The sequence below is a fragment of the Mobula hypostoma genome, chromosome 4 (assembly GCF_963921235.1).
Source record: "Mobula hypostoma chromosome 4, sMobHyp1.1, whole genome shotgun sequence".
In the NCBI taxonomy this organism is placed as follows: domain Eukaryota; kingdom Metazoa; phylum Chordata; class Chondrichthyes; order Myliobatiformes; family Myliobatidae; genus Mobula; species Mobula hypostoma.
In genome coordinates this window covers 45,528,726-45,545,361 of record NC_086100.1, presented here as the reverse complement: position 1 = coordinate 45,545,361, position 16,636 = coordinate 45,528,726, and positions in this window count along the sequence as shown.

Genomic DNA, 16,636 nt, shown 5'->3' with positions numbered 1-16,636 from the left:
ATGTATCATCATGAAGTGAAAAAAAACCTCCCTGGAGCTTACACTATTGCAGATATTGCTTCACCAGCCATACACCCATAGCTGACCCTGACTACAATCCCATTGTGCTTACTGGAATATATCCATAAACGTTAAGGTTCATCCAGAAATGAACTGTGCTGGCTCCTGCCCAGATTCCCAATGATAACTTCAATACAGAGGACCACAGTGTTGGAAGGAACCTTCACTGTTTTTCAGATGTAATTACAGAAGCTCAATTACAGAACTTCCTGGGAAATGAAATCCAGGAATACAAAAATTTGATACTTTTCAAAGAACGGGATTTTTAAAAATTTACTGTGATGGGTATATACCTGTTTTGCTTACATTTACTTTAATTTGCTCAGTCCCTGATTGCCCCCAAGTTCACTTCAAAGGGAAATGAAGTCAACCATATTGCTAGGGCTTGACTCCAGCATGGATAACTGTAATAACTGCTTTCAAGGCAATTGAGGAGTTTCATGGTCACCGAACAAAGTAGGTGTTCCAGATGCATTTTGTTGCAAATTTTAATTTGTCATCTTCTATTATAGAATCAAACTCTTTTGTTCTGTAGATACAAGAGATTCTGCAGCAGCTGGAAATATTGAGCAAGACACACAAAATACTGGAAAAATTAGCAGGTCAGGCAGCATCTATGTAGAGGAATAAACAGTTGATGTTTCCGGGCGTTAACCTGATGAAGGGTCTCGGCCTCAAATGCCTCTTGTTCAGTGTACCAGACCTTTGAATACCAGTGCAGGAATTTAGCCAATGCTAAAATACTGCTCCGACTTTCTGTGCCAGACATCAGTGTCCTATTCAACCCTGGTAATGAACCTCCATTCCGTGACATTTTTGGAGGTTAAACTGGGCCACAGGGTTGATTTCCTAAAACATTACAGCATTTTCACCTGCCAATACTTTTTACTGGTATAATTGTTCTAAAAAAAATGTTGATACTCTTCAAGTAATAATGTTTGCAAGCTGCACAAGAGAAGATAAAGGAACTAGTCCACTTTTGCACCATATTAGATTTGGATGTTATATTGCTTAAACACATGTTACATATTTCTCATGGTGATATAAAAATATGCTCTTTGTAAGCAGAACACGGGGCATCACTGTCACTTCTTGACTCTTCACTTACTTTCCAGTGTAGTGTTTGTCTGCAGATAGCCAACAGCAAACAAGAAGTAACTTTGAAGTTTTAAAGCACTTGCACTGCTTCAAATTCAGCCATTTTTATGAACCACCTGCAGATTCCAATCACCCAAGTATTTCCAGGTCTATAAGACAAATCTATCTGCACTTAACTAAATTGAAACAAATTTTTTATCCACAGAAAAGGATGGAGATTGGTGGGTTAAGTTGGATGACCTTTGATTCACAGTAACCAGAGTCCTGGCTAATCTGATTGCCTGGCTGAGGAAAGAAGAATGACATTGAAGCCTCTGGGGGTGGGAGATTAAGACCATCAGGACACTTGCATACATTTATGTGGTAAAATTAACAGTGGTTTGAGGCAGTTGTTGAGAAATTCTTTCACACCTCAAAAATTGTGTTTAGGGTGATGCCACTCAAAAAGTCCATTCTAGCTTTGAGTAAGAGGTCTGGCAACTAGATTCTACATAACATGGGAGGCAGTGAATGGTGCATGGCAGTACAGACAATGCATGATTGAAAAGATGATATTAAATTCATGAATGCAATCTTTGCCATTGAGGAAGTTAGTAGATTGTCTGGGTGGATTGTAGAATGGTGAATGGTGATGAGAGAGTATTCTAGAGCATCGTCAGCAACAGAACTCCACCTCAAAGTAATTTGTAACCACATCATCAGGGAGCTTTCTTATGCCAAAGTAATTCAGTATACAGACGTTTCAGCACGGATCAGGAATAGGATGTTCACTAACGATTATGCAACCTTCATGAAACACATCAGGAAATGAAGTAGCCAATGCATTGGAAATCCAAATTGTTGGATGCACTGTCAGGTTGGGACCTGTAACCAGTGCTGAGATAGATCACGTTACTTAAGGTAAGCACTACTCCATGTGCATTATTTGTGTAGTATGTTGGCCTCAAATATACTAGCAGTTGAATATTATGCACTTATTGTTCATATTGATCAGTATCATAGAAAGGTTAAGGAACCTTATAGGTTCCTTAAGCTTGTCAAAGTTGTGGAGATAACGGGAATAAGTTCCTACTACCTATTAAGTGCTCCCAGTGATGTGAATCTCAAATAGCCTCTGACAACCAAGTCCAGTTCCTGACCTTCACGTGTGGCTTAGCTCCTAAGCCCAGCAAAACTATTTCTACTGACAGAAGAAGGGGCAAAGGCGAGTTACTGATGCCAGCAGCTCATCTAAGAGAAGGAAAACTCTGATCTCAAACCTCCACTGCCTTGCGGCTATTCCCACTCATGGGGAGGGCTTCCGGAGTAAACACCGAGAAAATATCTGTAGCTGGAATCCCTAAGGCAGTCTTATGCTGAGTTCAATGCCTGCAGATAAATCATACAATGCTGCTGGTGCCAACCGTATCAGTCTCTGCTGTTCCTTTGGATTCATCAGCTGCATGGAGAGGGGAAGCCTGCTACACTGGCAACAGTTTTCTCTCCATATCATACTAACCTGGCTTGCGTATCACGTAGACAGCTAGGATAAAAGATCCATGATCAATTATAACCAACAGGGGCCTCAAGATCCATAAATATTTTTGTTCAAGGAATATTGTACACCAAGTTCCTCTTTAATATTAAAATTGATTGCTAAGTAGAATTGCTGTACTGTTGTGGCATGCTACTCCTCACTTTCAACTATCTTAGATTTGTATTTGTTTCAATAATTATCTATATCTTAGTTATTTTATTCTCTGATAAGATAAACATTTCTCTTTCCTTTTTGTTCTTTCTGAGCAGACATCAACTAAAAGTACATTGTCATTACAAACATTCTGATCAGCTAAGGTGGACAGATGCTGCGAATAAGGTCAACAAAAAATATTCTATGTTATTGCTGGGGAAAAATTCAAACCCATTTTTCTGAATGTGTAACATAATTCTCTGAAGCAATTTCAGTCATTAAACTACTTTCTTTTCTCAAAGTGGCACCACATAGATTGTGAATACATTCCACTGTGGACTGACAATTTTCCACTTCTAAGCAGCTGCTGCTGAACTCCAGGTCAACACGAAGATGTATTGATCGTTCAGCAAAGCAAGACTATTATAATACCATCCATGTCTCTGCCTTTCACAGAATGAAAGAATGCAAGATAAGCTATGTCATAAAATAAACTGTTTCAATCATGCTGAAACACTGGAGTTAACCTAACCTACAAATGGAAAATATTTTCAGATTTGCTCTGCATTGGAACACTCATTGCAACTGAATGCACAAATACTTAAAATTCTAAATAAGTTGTTCACTTATGCTTTCTTTTATGTGGTTAATGATTGATTTCTAGATTTTCTTTGATGTTGTATCCCAACCATTCATCGCTTCTGGATGAGCGGTGTTGCTTCAATAAAAATATAAAATCACTAAAGCATCGTGTGCAGGTTATGAATTTTAAGTCAGTTCACCTATCTTAAAGAGGTTTATTAATAACCTAGATGTATTAGAATATGTTATTCGGGATAACATCCTCAATAAAATTGTGGAAAATGGGGTGCATTCCTCCAAGAGGACCACAACCTTGCTGTAGGTTTTGGAGGGGTATGTGCCTCAGTGACCCAGAGAGCTATGCTGGCTGGAGTCAGGGCCTTGGTAGGGTCACGGATGTCAAACAGGTCAAAGGGTAGAAGCCAGACTATGCGTGGATAACCGTTCCTCCAGGTTCGGGGGTTCAGCTCAGGACTAAGAACCCTGACTGGTAAAACAAAATTGTTATTGAAACAGAAATGAAGATGGAAGACCTTCTTGCTGCCTTAAGCACCATCAGCAAAATGGGCAGTAAAAAAAAAAGGAGTGCATTTCATAAAATGTCTTAAGGCTGTGTTCAATCTGAAAAGTTTACAGGGTCAGCCTTTTAGATATACGTACCTACAAGCTGTAATATTATAATCTTTTTTGTCTAGTGCAATTTTTGCTTGCAAGGTCTAAGAAATATTTAATACCCATAGAACTAACTTCAATATCACCTTTGGCTAAATGATCTTATAGCAGTTCATCCCAAGATGCAATGGATTAGTGAATTATATGTAGGTTATTTTGTAGTAATGACATGATAAATGTTGATCATACCCACGGTGAACTTGTCATCTGGCATTATTTTCATTGGCTATTGCATTATCATAAAAGCTGACAAATTATTACTGTATGTTGCCAAAATCTGTAGACACAATGATGCAAACAATTCAAAGATTGCCAGGAGTAAGATTGGAGCATAATGTAAAGTTAACAACTCACTTTTCAAGGTACTCTTCAGCACTCCATGTTATCAAAAAATCCAATATTTATAACACCCCCTTATGAAAATATCAAGACCATACACCACAAAAACAAATCATGCCTGTATTGACTTAATGGCTGTAATTCAATCTTGCTCCACACTGATACTCAGTCACAAACTGCTTCAGCTCTAACCCTATGGTTCTTATGGTAATGAGTACCCCTTGATTGAATTGTAGCCTTATAATTCCCTCCTAAGTATCCATGATTCTTCATGCACCACTTAGATTACCTTTTTTTCCCAATACTGTTTTCCCTCAAAAGCAATAATTGTAACAATTGATGAGCACATGAATCCAGTATGACTGATTACTGTAGGCCAACCTTAATGAAAGCCCTGGAACTACTTTAACGTGTTGAGTTTCCGATGCAGTTTCTTGTTTCTCATTTAGAATACTTGCAGGCTGCAGATGAGGTTTTTGTCCAACATTTGGGTCCAATAATTCCACACGGTAGGCTTATTCAGAAAGTCAGAAGGCATGGGATCCAGGGAAGTTTGACCAGTTGGATTCAGAATTGGCTTGCCTGCAGAAGGCGGAGGGTTGTGGTGGAGGGAGTACATTCAGATTGGAGGATTGTGACTAGTGGTGTCCCACAAGGATCTGTTCTGGGACCTCTACTTTTCGTGATTTTTATTAACAACCTGGATGTGGGGCTAGAAGGGTGGGTTGGCAAGTTTGCAGATGACACAAAGGTTGGTGGTGTTGTAGATAGTGTAGAGGATTACCAAAGATTGCAGAGAGACATTGATAGGATGCAGAAGTGGGCTGAGAAGTGGCAGATGGAGTTCAACCCAGAGAAGTGTGAGATGGTACACTTTGGAAGGACAAACTCCAAGGCAGAGTACAAAGTAAATGGCAGGATAGTTGGTAGTCTGGAGGAGCAGAGGGATCTGGGGGTACATGTCCCCAGATCCCTGAAAGTTGCCTCACAGGTGGATAGGGTAGTTAAGAAAGTTTATGGGTTGTTAGTTATCATAAGTCGAGGGATAGAGTTTAAGAGTCACGATGTAATGATGCAACTCTATAAAACTCTGGTTAGGCCACACTTGGAGTACTGTGTCCAGTTCTGGTTGCCTCACTATAGGAAGGATGTGGAAGCATTGGAGAGGGTACAGAGGAGATTTACCAGGATGCTGCCTGGTTTAGAGAATATGGATTATGATCAGAGATTAAGGGAGCTAGGGCTTTACACTTTGGAGAGAAGGAGGATGAGAGGAGACATGATAGAGGTGTATAAGATAATAAGAGGAGTAGATAGAGTGGATAGCCAGCGCCTCTTCCCCAGGGCACCACTGCTCAATACAAGAGGACATGACTTTAAGGTAAGGGGTGGGAAGTTCAAGGGGGATATTAGAGGAAGGTTTTTTACTCAGAGAGTGGTTGGTGTGTGGAATGCACTGCCTGAGTCAGTGGTGGAGGTAGATACACTAGTGAAGTTTGAGAGACTACTAGACAGGTATATGGAGGAATTTAAGGTGGGGTGTTATATGGGAGGCAGGGTTTGAGGGTCGGCACAACGTTGTTCTATGTTCTATGTTCTATTAATAATCTGCCTTTTAGTTGAAGTATCTTATTTGAGATTATGGTATGAATTGTGGATGTTAATATTCATGTTAACTTTCTTATGTTAAAATATGGCTAAGTAAAGTATAAAGAAAGATGATGTGAACTGATCCATTGTGTTAATCAAAGTAAATGTATCCAGTGCTCTCTAAATTCTCTGAAATTATGAAATCTAAAGTTGGTGTCTGATATACCCTTCCCTCTACAAGCTCAGCCGCATGAAGTTCTTTGTACTGCATTGTTTATCCTTTGGTTAGTCAACAAACATGCTGGAAACTATTGGGCCAGATCAGATAGACCTGCACTCCTACCTGCAGGCACATGTGAGATTTACACCATTGGCTGCCCCAAGCACATCAGTTATTAGCCCAAGTGATTCATTTAACTATATCTTTCAATGTACATGTACTTGTTACATACACCTGTTAGGGTGCATTCTCCAGTTACCTTATAAGGTAACCGTAGACTTCAGCCAGGAGCAGATGTCATCAGGTGGTTCCCAACCTTCACGGAGTGTTTCGACCCTTAACCACGACACTCTCCAGTTGGTGGGCTGGCAGTGGTGGCCAAATCACTGCCCATCTGCTCCTGGCTTCCAGCTTTCCTCCTCTCGCCTACTCCAAATCCAACAAAAGGCTCATTCTGCCTCTTCCCCCATCCTACGAGCAGCTTGTTTTTGGCTTCTTTTGTCCAGGGCCAGATCTGACAACAACCGCCATGCTGATTTGGCTGGGAAACCTTTGCAGCCAGTCTCTACAGGGAAGAACCATGCCTGCCATCCCTTGTCTTTACACTCCTGCACTAAGGGCTGGTACTTCAAGGCCTTTCTCTCATGGGCCTCTTCCCATCCCTCCTCCCATGGCACAGTCAGCTCAACCAGAATTATTTTCATGTCTTCAGTTGACCACAATACAAGGTCTGGGTGTAGGGTTGTATGCACTACATCCTATTCCCATAGAATAGGAGGGGCAAGAGGGGGAGGTGTTGTATTGCTTGTCAGAGATTATATAACAGTGGTGCTCTGGCAGGATAGATTAGTGGACTCATCTAGGAAGGCTATTTGGGTGGAATTGAGGAATAGGAAAGGTGTTGTGACGCTTATAGGGATGTATTATAGACCACCTAAGGGGGACCCAGAACTGAAGGAGCAAATTTGTAAGGAGATAGCAGATATTTGTAGTAAGCACGAGGTTGTGATTGTGGGAGATTTTAATTTTCCACACATAGACTGGGAAGCCAATTCTGTAAGAGGGCTGGATGGTTTGGAGTTTGTAAAATGTGTGCAGGATAGTTTTTTGAAGCAATACATAGAGGTACCAACTAGAGGAGCAGTGTTGGATCTCCTGTTAGGGAATGAGATAGGGCAGGTGACGGAGGTATTTGTTTGGGAGCACTTTGGGTCCAGTGATCACAATACAATTAGTTTCAGTGTAATTATGGAGAAGAATAGGATTTTTGATTGGAGAAAGGCTAACTTTGAGGAGATGTGAAAGGATTTAGAAGGAGTGGATTGGGAAAATTTGTTTTATGGGAAGGATGTAACAGAGAAATGGAGGTCATTTAAAGGTGAAATTTTGAGGGTTCGGAATCTTTATGTTCCTGTTAGGTTGAAAGGAAAGGTTAAAAGTTTGAGAGAGCCATGGTTTTCAAGAGATATTAGAAACTTGGTTCAGAAAGAGAAAGAGATCTTCAATAAATATAGGCAGTTTGGAGTTAATGAGGTACTCGAGGAATATAAAGAATGCAAAAAGAATCTTAAGAAAGAAATTAGAAAAGCTAAAAGAAGATACGAGGTTGCTTTGGCAAGTAAGGTGAAAATAAATCCAAAGGGTTTCTACAGTTATGTTAGTGGCAAAAGGATAGTGAGGGATAAAATTGGTCCCTTGGAGAATCAGACTGGACGGCTATGTGCGGAGCCAATAGAGATGGGGGAGATTTTGAACAATTTCTTTTCTTCGGTATTCACTGAGAAGGATATTGAATTGTGTAAAGTAAAGGAAACAAGTAGGGTAGTTATAGAAAGTATGACCATTAAAGAAGAGGAAGTACTGATACTTCTAAGGAATAAAAAAGTGGATAAGTCTCCTGGTCCGGACAAGATATTCCCTAGGACTTTGAGGGAAGTTGGTGTAGAAATAACAGGGGCTCTGACAGAAATATTTCAAATGTCATTAGAAATGGGAATGGTGCAGGAGGATTGGCATATTGCTCATGTGGTTCCATTGTTTAAAAAGGGTTCTAAGAGTAAACCTGGCAATTATCGGCCTGTCAGTTTGACGTCAGTGGTGGGTAAATTGATGGAAAGTATTCTTAGAGATGGTATATATAATTTTCTGGATAGACAGGGTCTGATTAGGAACAGTCAACGTGGATTTGTGCGTGGAAGGTCATGTTTGACAAACCTTATTGAATTTTTTTGATGAGGTTACTAAGAAAGTTGATGAGGATAAAATGGTGGATGTTGTCTATATGGACTTCAGTAAGGCATTTGACAAGGTTCAACATGGAAGGTTAGTTAGGAAGGTTCAATCATTAGGCATTAATATGGAAGTAGTAAAATGGATTCAGCAGTGGCTAGATGAAAGACACCAGCGAGTAGTGGTGGATAACTGTGTGTCAGATTGGAGGACGGTGTGTAGTGGTGTGCCTCAAGGATCTGTACTGGGTCTAATGTTGTTTGTAATATATATTAATGATCTAGATGATGGGCTGGTAAATTGGATTAGCAAGTATGCAGATGATACTAAGGTAGGTGGTGTTGTGGATGATGAGGTAGGTTTTCAAAACTTGCAGACATATTTAGGACAGTTAGAAGAGAGGGCTGAAAGATGGCAGATGGAGCTTAATGCTGAAAAATGTGAGGTGCTACATTTTGGTAGAACTAATCAAAATAGGACATACCTGGTAAATGGTAGGGCATTAAAAAATGCTTCAGAACAGAGGGATCTAGGAATAATGGTGCATAGTTCCCTGAAGATGGAATCTCATGTGGATAGGGTGGTGAAGAAAGCTTTTGGTTTGCTGGCCTTTGTTAATCAGAGCATTGAGTGTAGGAGTTGGGATGTATTGTTGAATTTGTATAAAGCATTGGTAAGGCCAAATCTGGAGTATTGGGTACAGTTCTGGTCACCGAATTATAGGAAGGATGTCAATAAAATTGAGAGAGTACAGAGAAGGTTTACTAAAATGTTGCCTGGGTTTCACCTCCTAAGTTACAGAGAAAGGTTGAACAAGTTAGGTCTTTATTCTTTGGAGAGTAGAAGGTTGAGGAGCGACTTGATAGAGGTGTTTAAAATTATGAGGGGGATTGATAGAGTTGACTTGGTTAGACTTTTTCCATTGAGAGTGGGGAAGATTCAAACAAGAGGGCATGGGTTGAGAATTAGAGGACAAAAGATCAGGCGTAACATGAGGGGGAACTTCTTTAATCAGAGAGTGGTAGCTGTGTGGAATGAGCTTCCAGCAGAAGTGGTTGAGGCAGGCTCTATGTTGTCGTTTAAAGTTAAATTGGATAGATATATGGACAGGAAAGGAATGGAGGGTTATGGGCTGAGTGCAGGTCAGTGGGAATAGGATGGGGTAAGAGTTCGGCATGGACTAGAAGGGCTGAGGTGGCCTGTTTCCATGCTGTAATTGTTATATGGTTATATGGTTACATCCGAGAACTGCAACCTCCTTCCCACTTCGACCCTCATCTCCCAGGACTTGGCCGTTAGCAGCAGATTGGGCTTTGGTTGTTTGGTTACGAAAGGCCTAGCTCCCTCTTTGATGAAGGTGATGGCCTTCCTCCAATCTGTGCCAGCCATCCTCTTCTTGCATCTCTCTCGCTCTCGTGTGTCAGCAACAGTCAGAAGCACCTTATCATGGCGACACCTATATCCTCCTAGAGTTAGAGCTGTTTTACACCTGGACAGTATATGAGCCAGTGTCCCCTTTTGACCACAGAGCTTGCAGTTCGGGTCCGATCTCATCCCGTATGTGTGCAGGTGTAAAAGTGAAGGAAGGGTGCCAAACACAGATCGCAAGAGGAAGGAAATATGGAAGAACTCCAATCTCCATAACCCTGCCCATGAGATCTTGCGCTTAGGCAGATCCCATTTTGTCCAGGCAACCTGGGACCCTTGTTCCACTGCCTTTGACATCTGCTTCTCTTCGTGACGGATCCGTACTTCTGCCTGTATCATGTCTCGCCTGTTCCTTATGCTTGCGTTTCCCCACTTCTGGAAGTGAACTGAGCCGAGGCCTTGCTGCCCGACCTAGGGGCTGCTGATGATATCTTACATAGAACATAGAATAGTACAGTACAGTACAAGCCCTTTGGCCCACAATGTTGTGCCGACCCTCAAACCCTGCCTCCCATATAAGCCCCCACCTTAAATTCCTCCATATACCTGTCTAGTAGTCTCTTAAACTTCACTAGTGTATCTGCTTCCACCACTGACTCAGGCAGTGCATCCATGCACCAACCACTCTCTGAGTAAAAAACCTTCCTCTAATATCCCCCTTGAACTTCCCACCCCTTACCTTAAAGCCATGTCCTCTTGTATTGAGCAGTGGTGCCCTGGGGAAGAGGTGCTGGCTATCCACTCTATCTATTCCTCTTATTATCTTGTATACCTCTATCATGTCTCCTCTCATCCTCCTTCTCTCCAAAGAGTAAAGCCCTAGCTCCCTTAATCTCTGATCATAATGCATACTCTCTAAACAAGGCAGCATCCTGGTAAATCTCCTCTGTACCCTTTCCAATGCTTCCACATCCTTCCTATAGTTAGCCGACCAGAACTGGACACAGTACTCCAAGTGTGGCCTAACCAGAGTTTTATAGAGCTACATCATTACATCGCGACTCTTAAACTCTATCCCTCGACTTATGAAAGCTAACACCCCATAAACGTTCTTAACTACCCTATCTATCTGTGAGGCAACTTTCAGGGATCTGTGGAGATGTACCCCCAGATCCCTCTGCTCCTCCACACTACCAAGTATCCTGCCATTTACTTTGTACTCTGCCTTGGAGTTTGTCCTTCCAAAGTGTACCATCTCACACTTCTCCGGGTTGAACTCCATCTGACACTTCTCAGCCCACTTCTGCATCCTATCAATGTCTCTCTGCAATCTTCAACAATCCTCTACACTATCTACAACATCACCAACCTTTATGTCATCTGCAAACTTGCCAACCCACCCTTCTACCCCCACATCCAGGTCATTAATAAAAATTGCAAGAAGTAGAGGTCCCAGAACAGATCCTTGTGGGACATCAGTAGTCACAATTCTCCAATCTGAATGTACTCCCTCCACCATGACCTTCTGCCTTCTGCAGGCAAGCCAATTCTGAATCCACCTGGTCAAATTTCCCTAGATCCCATGCCTTCTGACTTTCTGAATAAGCCTACCGTGTGGAACCTTGTCAAATGCCTTACTAAAATCCATATAGATCACATCCACTGCACTACCCTCATCTATATCTTGCAGGTTCAGGGAACACACTGCCTCCTCCACAGCTGCATTGGCTGCCCACTTGCACCCAGATCTGGTTGTAACGCCTGCTTGCTTCACCAAGACATCATTGGAATCTCTCAAGCTTAATAAGACTCTGCATTTTGCCACCTTGAATTCCTCCACAACAGATGACAGGGGAAGCTGCAGTTGCCCAGAACAAATGTAGAGGCCCACTGAAGAGAAGCTTGGGGGAACTCCCAACCATCTCCGCAGGTGCTTGTTGGTTTTTCTCTCGATGCCCTCTATGGCAGTCATGGGGAACTCAAAGTGTGAAGAGCCAGAGAAGCCTGGGCAGAATGCCATATTGGTACAGCCAGGTCTTGAATTTACCGGGAAGTCCGGGTTTGTCGATCTTCTTCAACCATTCGTCTGTCTGCTTCACAGCATTGGTGACATTGGCCCCATCTGTCAGTGACACATTAAACCACTTCCCCAAGCATTTTATCGGGTTACCTTCGATGGAAGGGATGACCTCACCCTGAACTTGGAGGCTAAACTTGCTAGTAACTTTTCCCCTTCTGATCACCATGCACCTGGACTTCTTGGCCTTGGAGGACATCCTCTCCCAAGTGGCTACATTACCCAGGGTTTCCAATACCCAATTTGCTTGGACATGTGGCACAGTTGTTATAGTGATATCGTCCATGAATCCTCAAAGAGCCGGCTGAACAATACCTGATTCCAGCATCGGGCCGCGAGTTACATCTTCTGCCGCTGATAATTGGAAGTTCATTCCCATAATAAATAGGATGGGGAAGATGGTGCACCCTGTTGGAATCCCCTTCTGGAGGTCCTGCCAGCTAGTTGTGAAATGGGCTGATGTAAATCTGATTTTGATTCCACCTAGGTAGCTGGTGATCATGTCTCGAATAGCCACTGGGATGTAGTAGTGGTCGAGTCCTTCTAGGATGAGGTCATGTGGAATAGACCCATAGGCACTCACGAGGTCTAACCAGATAGCTGTTAGGTCGCCTTTTTTCTGCTTGGCCTCACGGATCAAATGGCTAATCATTGAGGTGTGTTCCAGACACCCCGAAAAGCCTGAAATACCGCCTTTCTGGATGGATGTGTTGATTTAGCGGTTCTGTGTCCATGTAAGAAGTCAGCCTTCTTGTGAGCACAGAAAAGAAAATCTTACATTCCACATCCAGGAGAGAAATTGTCCTAAACTGGGCAATTGTGGAAGAAACCTCTTCCTTTGGAATAAAGCATCCTCTGCCAATTTCCAACTTGATGGAATAGTAACTTTGGCCCAGATCTTTATCATGACCTTCCACAGCCTCCGAAGAAGTTTTGGGCATTTCTTATATACCTTATAAGGTATGTCGCTTGGGCCTGGGGCAGCTGATGCTTTAGCTTTCCCAATGATATCCTGGATTTCCTGCCATGTAGGCTCCTTCACATTCAGCTCAATTGATGGATTTTCCGGTCTACGCACAGCCCGATTTGTTCCTAGTCCCTGACCCCTCCGTGGGTCACTGTGTGCCTCCCGCAGGAACTCCTCTACCTCTGGCTTCGAGCTGGATAGTATACCAGATTTTTGTTGGCTGGGAAGAATCCTGGTGAAGCTGAATGTATCTCTCACAAACTGCACTCGCCTTTTCTCTTTCTTCCTACTTTGCTGTCGCACATGTTCCGCCCTCCGGAGTTTGCACAGCTTTTCCTGCAGCATACTGGTTAAATCCTTGATACCTTCTTTTTCAGCTGGTGAGCTGGTTTTAAACCTCTTGCTGAGCGCCTTTAATTCACCTCTCAAGCGACGAATCTCCATTTCCCTCCTATTTGGTTGCTGCGATAACTCCGGCTGGCTTCTCTGCTCCATTGGGCCAAATCATTCCTTAGCTAGATTGTACACTATGGCTGTGAGTGAGTCGATCTCTCTGTGTACTGGACCTGCTAAGGCAACTTCCAGGATGCCGTCTAGATCATCATCGAACTGCATCCAGGTGATGTTGTATGACGATCTAGGCCATTTGATCCTGTCTTTCCTTGACGAATGGATTGGGGTAGCCGAAGAGGAACTCACTAGGTCTGTTGTTCAGTGCAGAGGCAACTCAAGTGCAGAGAGATTTTTAGCTCTGTGGGGTGCTTCCTGGCTGGAATTCTCCTTCGTCTCACCGGACACGAAGTCCGTGCGCTGCACTTGGGTCACCATTGATCCACATCTAGACTTGCTCTGGTGTGTCTTGAGCCCTCTGATGTTTTTGCAGACTTTCCCGCAATGACACCTTACCATGAATTCCTCTCTGGTCAGTGTTATTTGGTTTAGCTTCTTCATGGTCATATTTCCTGTCCTGGCCTTTGCCGGTATGACCGTGCTGTTGAGTCTCTCATCCTCCCCCGCTCTTGGGAGACTCTGGGAGTATTGCTCTTCGTGTTCAGTCGTAGCTTGAGTGGTGCCCTCTTGTGAGTGCTGCCCACAAGGTTGCTAGCCTTCTGAGCCCGTGCCAGTCTTTCCTGGAGGCCAGCTGTCTCTCCAGCATCACCAACCTTCCGCAGTTACCATCCAGTCTTTCCTGGAAGCCACTGGTACAGACCAGAAATTACTTGTTACATACACCTGTTAGGGTGCATTCTCGTTACCTTATAAGGTAACCGTAGCCTTCAGCCAGGAGTAAATATCATCCGGTGGTTCCCAAACTCACACGGTGTTTCGATCCTTAACCACGATGCTCTCCAGTTGGTGGGCCGGCAGTGGTGGCCAAATCACTGCCCATCTGCTCCTGGCTTCCAGCTTTCCTCCTCTCAAATCCAACAAGAGGCTCGATCGATCCCTGCGGGACACATCCACCAACCTCAAAGAGCTGCCAGCAACACACTGCATCAATGGAAACCTAGAAAGATGCACTATTTATTAAGGAAGGATGGGAAAGGAGCTGGGCTGTTGGTCAGATTGAAGCTGAGGGGCTTCAGAGTCCCTACGCCCACCATCCTACTAGCTAATGTGCAAGCCATAGAGAATGATGATCTTAAAGTGAGACTCACCTACTGCAGGGAGATGCAAAACTGCTGTGTACTCTGTTTCACCGAGACCTGGCTCTTCCCTGCCACCCGACTGGAGAGATTTTCCATCCAACGGATGGACCGCATGGCGTCTTTGGGCAAGACGAGGGGAGATGGTGTCTGCCTACTGATCAACACTGCGTGGTGCTCGGACACAGTGGCACTGACAAGCTCCTGCAGCCCGGACCTGGAACACCTGTTGGTGAAGTGTCGTTCCTACTATCTGCCACGGGAATTCACCTCGGTCATACTGACAGCGGTCTACATTCCCCCCCCCCCACATGGAGTGTGCTCTGAACATACTGTGTACCAACATCAGTGAACTTGAGACCAGGTATCTGGAGGCTTTGCTCATTACAGCCAGGGACTTTAATCAGGCCAACCTCAGAAAGGCGCTGCCAAAGTTATACCAACATGTCTCCTGCCCCACTAGAGGCCTGAATATACTTGACCACTGCTACACAGCAGTCAAGGATGCCTACCGTTCCGTCCCATGACCTCACTTCAGAAAATCAGACCATCAGGCCGTACTCCTCCTTCCAACTTACAAACAGAAACTGAAGCGTAAGGTCACAGTGTCAAAAGTGGTGTCGCATTGGACAGAGGAAACGGACGAGGTCCTCCGTGACTGCTTTGAATCGGTGGACTGGTTAGTATTCAAGGACTCGGCAGCTAACCTCGATGAGTATGCCTCAGCTGTCACGGACTTTATTTGGAAGTGCACATAGGACGGTGTGTCTCGCAAGACAATCCGGGTATTCCCTAATCTGAAACCTTGGTTGAATTATGAGGTCAACTTCCTTTTGAAGGCTAGAGCTGCGGCTTTTAGGTCCAGGGATACCAGTCACTACACGGAATCCAGACGTGAACTCCAGAAAGCCATTTAGGGCGCCAAGAGTCAATATCGAGCCAAGCTGGAAGCCCAGGCTAATCAGAGGGATGCCGGTAGACTATGGCAGGGTCTAAATGAGATCAATGGGCACAAATAAAAGGTTGGGAATATCAATAACTGTGACGTTTTTCTTTCTGATGAACTTAACATATTCTGCGCAAGACTCGAATAGAAGAGGAGCGTCCCGCTCCCGCTGGATGAACCGGACCTGATGGCATCGAGATTCATCGTCACCAAGGAGGATGTCAGAAGGGCCTTCCTGAAGATAAATCCAAGGAAGGCGATGGGCCCAGATGGCGTCCCAGGACGGGTTCTCTGGGCCTGTGCAAGTGAGCTAGCTGGAGTGTTTGCTGACATCTTCAACTGCTCCTTGCTTCAGTCTAAGATCCCCTCGTGTTTTAAGAAGGCAACGATAATCCCAGTGCCGAAGAAGAGCAAGGTGGCATGCCTGAATGACTATCGACCTGTGGCTCTGACATCAATTGCTATGAAGTGCTTCGAGCGATTGGTTATGGCTCAAATCAACCACAACCTACCGGTCAACCTTGACGCTTTGCAATTCGCCTACCGGAGCAACAGGTCAACGGCAGATGCCATCTCTCTGGCCCTACATTCCTCCTGAGAACACCTGGAGAATAAAGATGCATACGTAAGGCTCTTTTTCATTGACTACAGCTCTGCTTTTAATACTATCTTTCCAAATAAACTGTTTCCTAAGCTCCAGAACCTGGGCCTTAGCACTCAGATCTGCAGCTGTATCTTCCAACTTCCTCACAGATAGGACCCAGGCTGTAAAAATAGGGGACAAGCTCTCCTCTACAATCACTCTGAGCACTAGTGCCCCACAAAGCTGTGTACTCAGCCCCCTGCTGTACTCATTGTACACCCATAATTGTGTAGCCAAGTTTCCATCAAACTCAATACATAAGTTTGCTGATGACACAACAATTATAGGCTGTATCTCGGGTAATGATGAGTTTGAGTACAGAGAGGAAATTAAGAACCTGGTGGCATGGTGCGAAGACAATAACCTACCCTCAACGTCAGCAAGACAAAGGAATTGGTTGTTGACTTCAGAAGGAGTAGCGGACCGCACGACCCAATTTACATCGGTGGTGCGCAAGTGAAACAGGTCAAAAGTTTTAAGTTCCTCGGGGTCAATATCACAAATGACCTGAATTGGTCCTACCAAGCAGA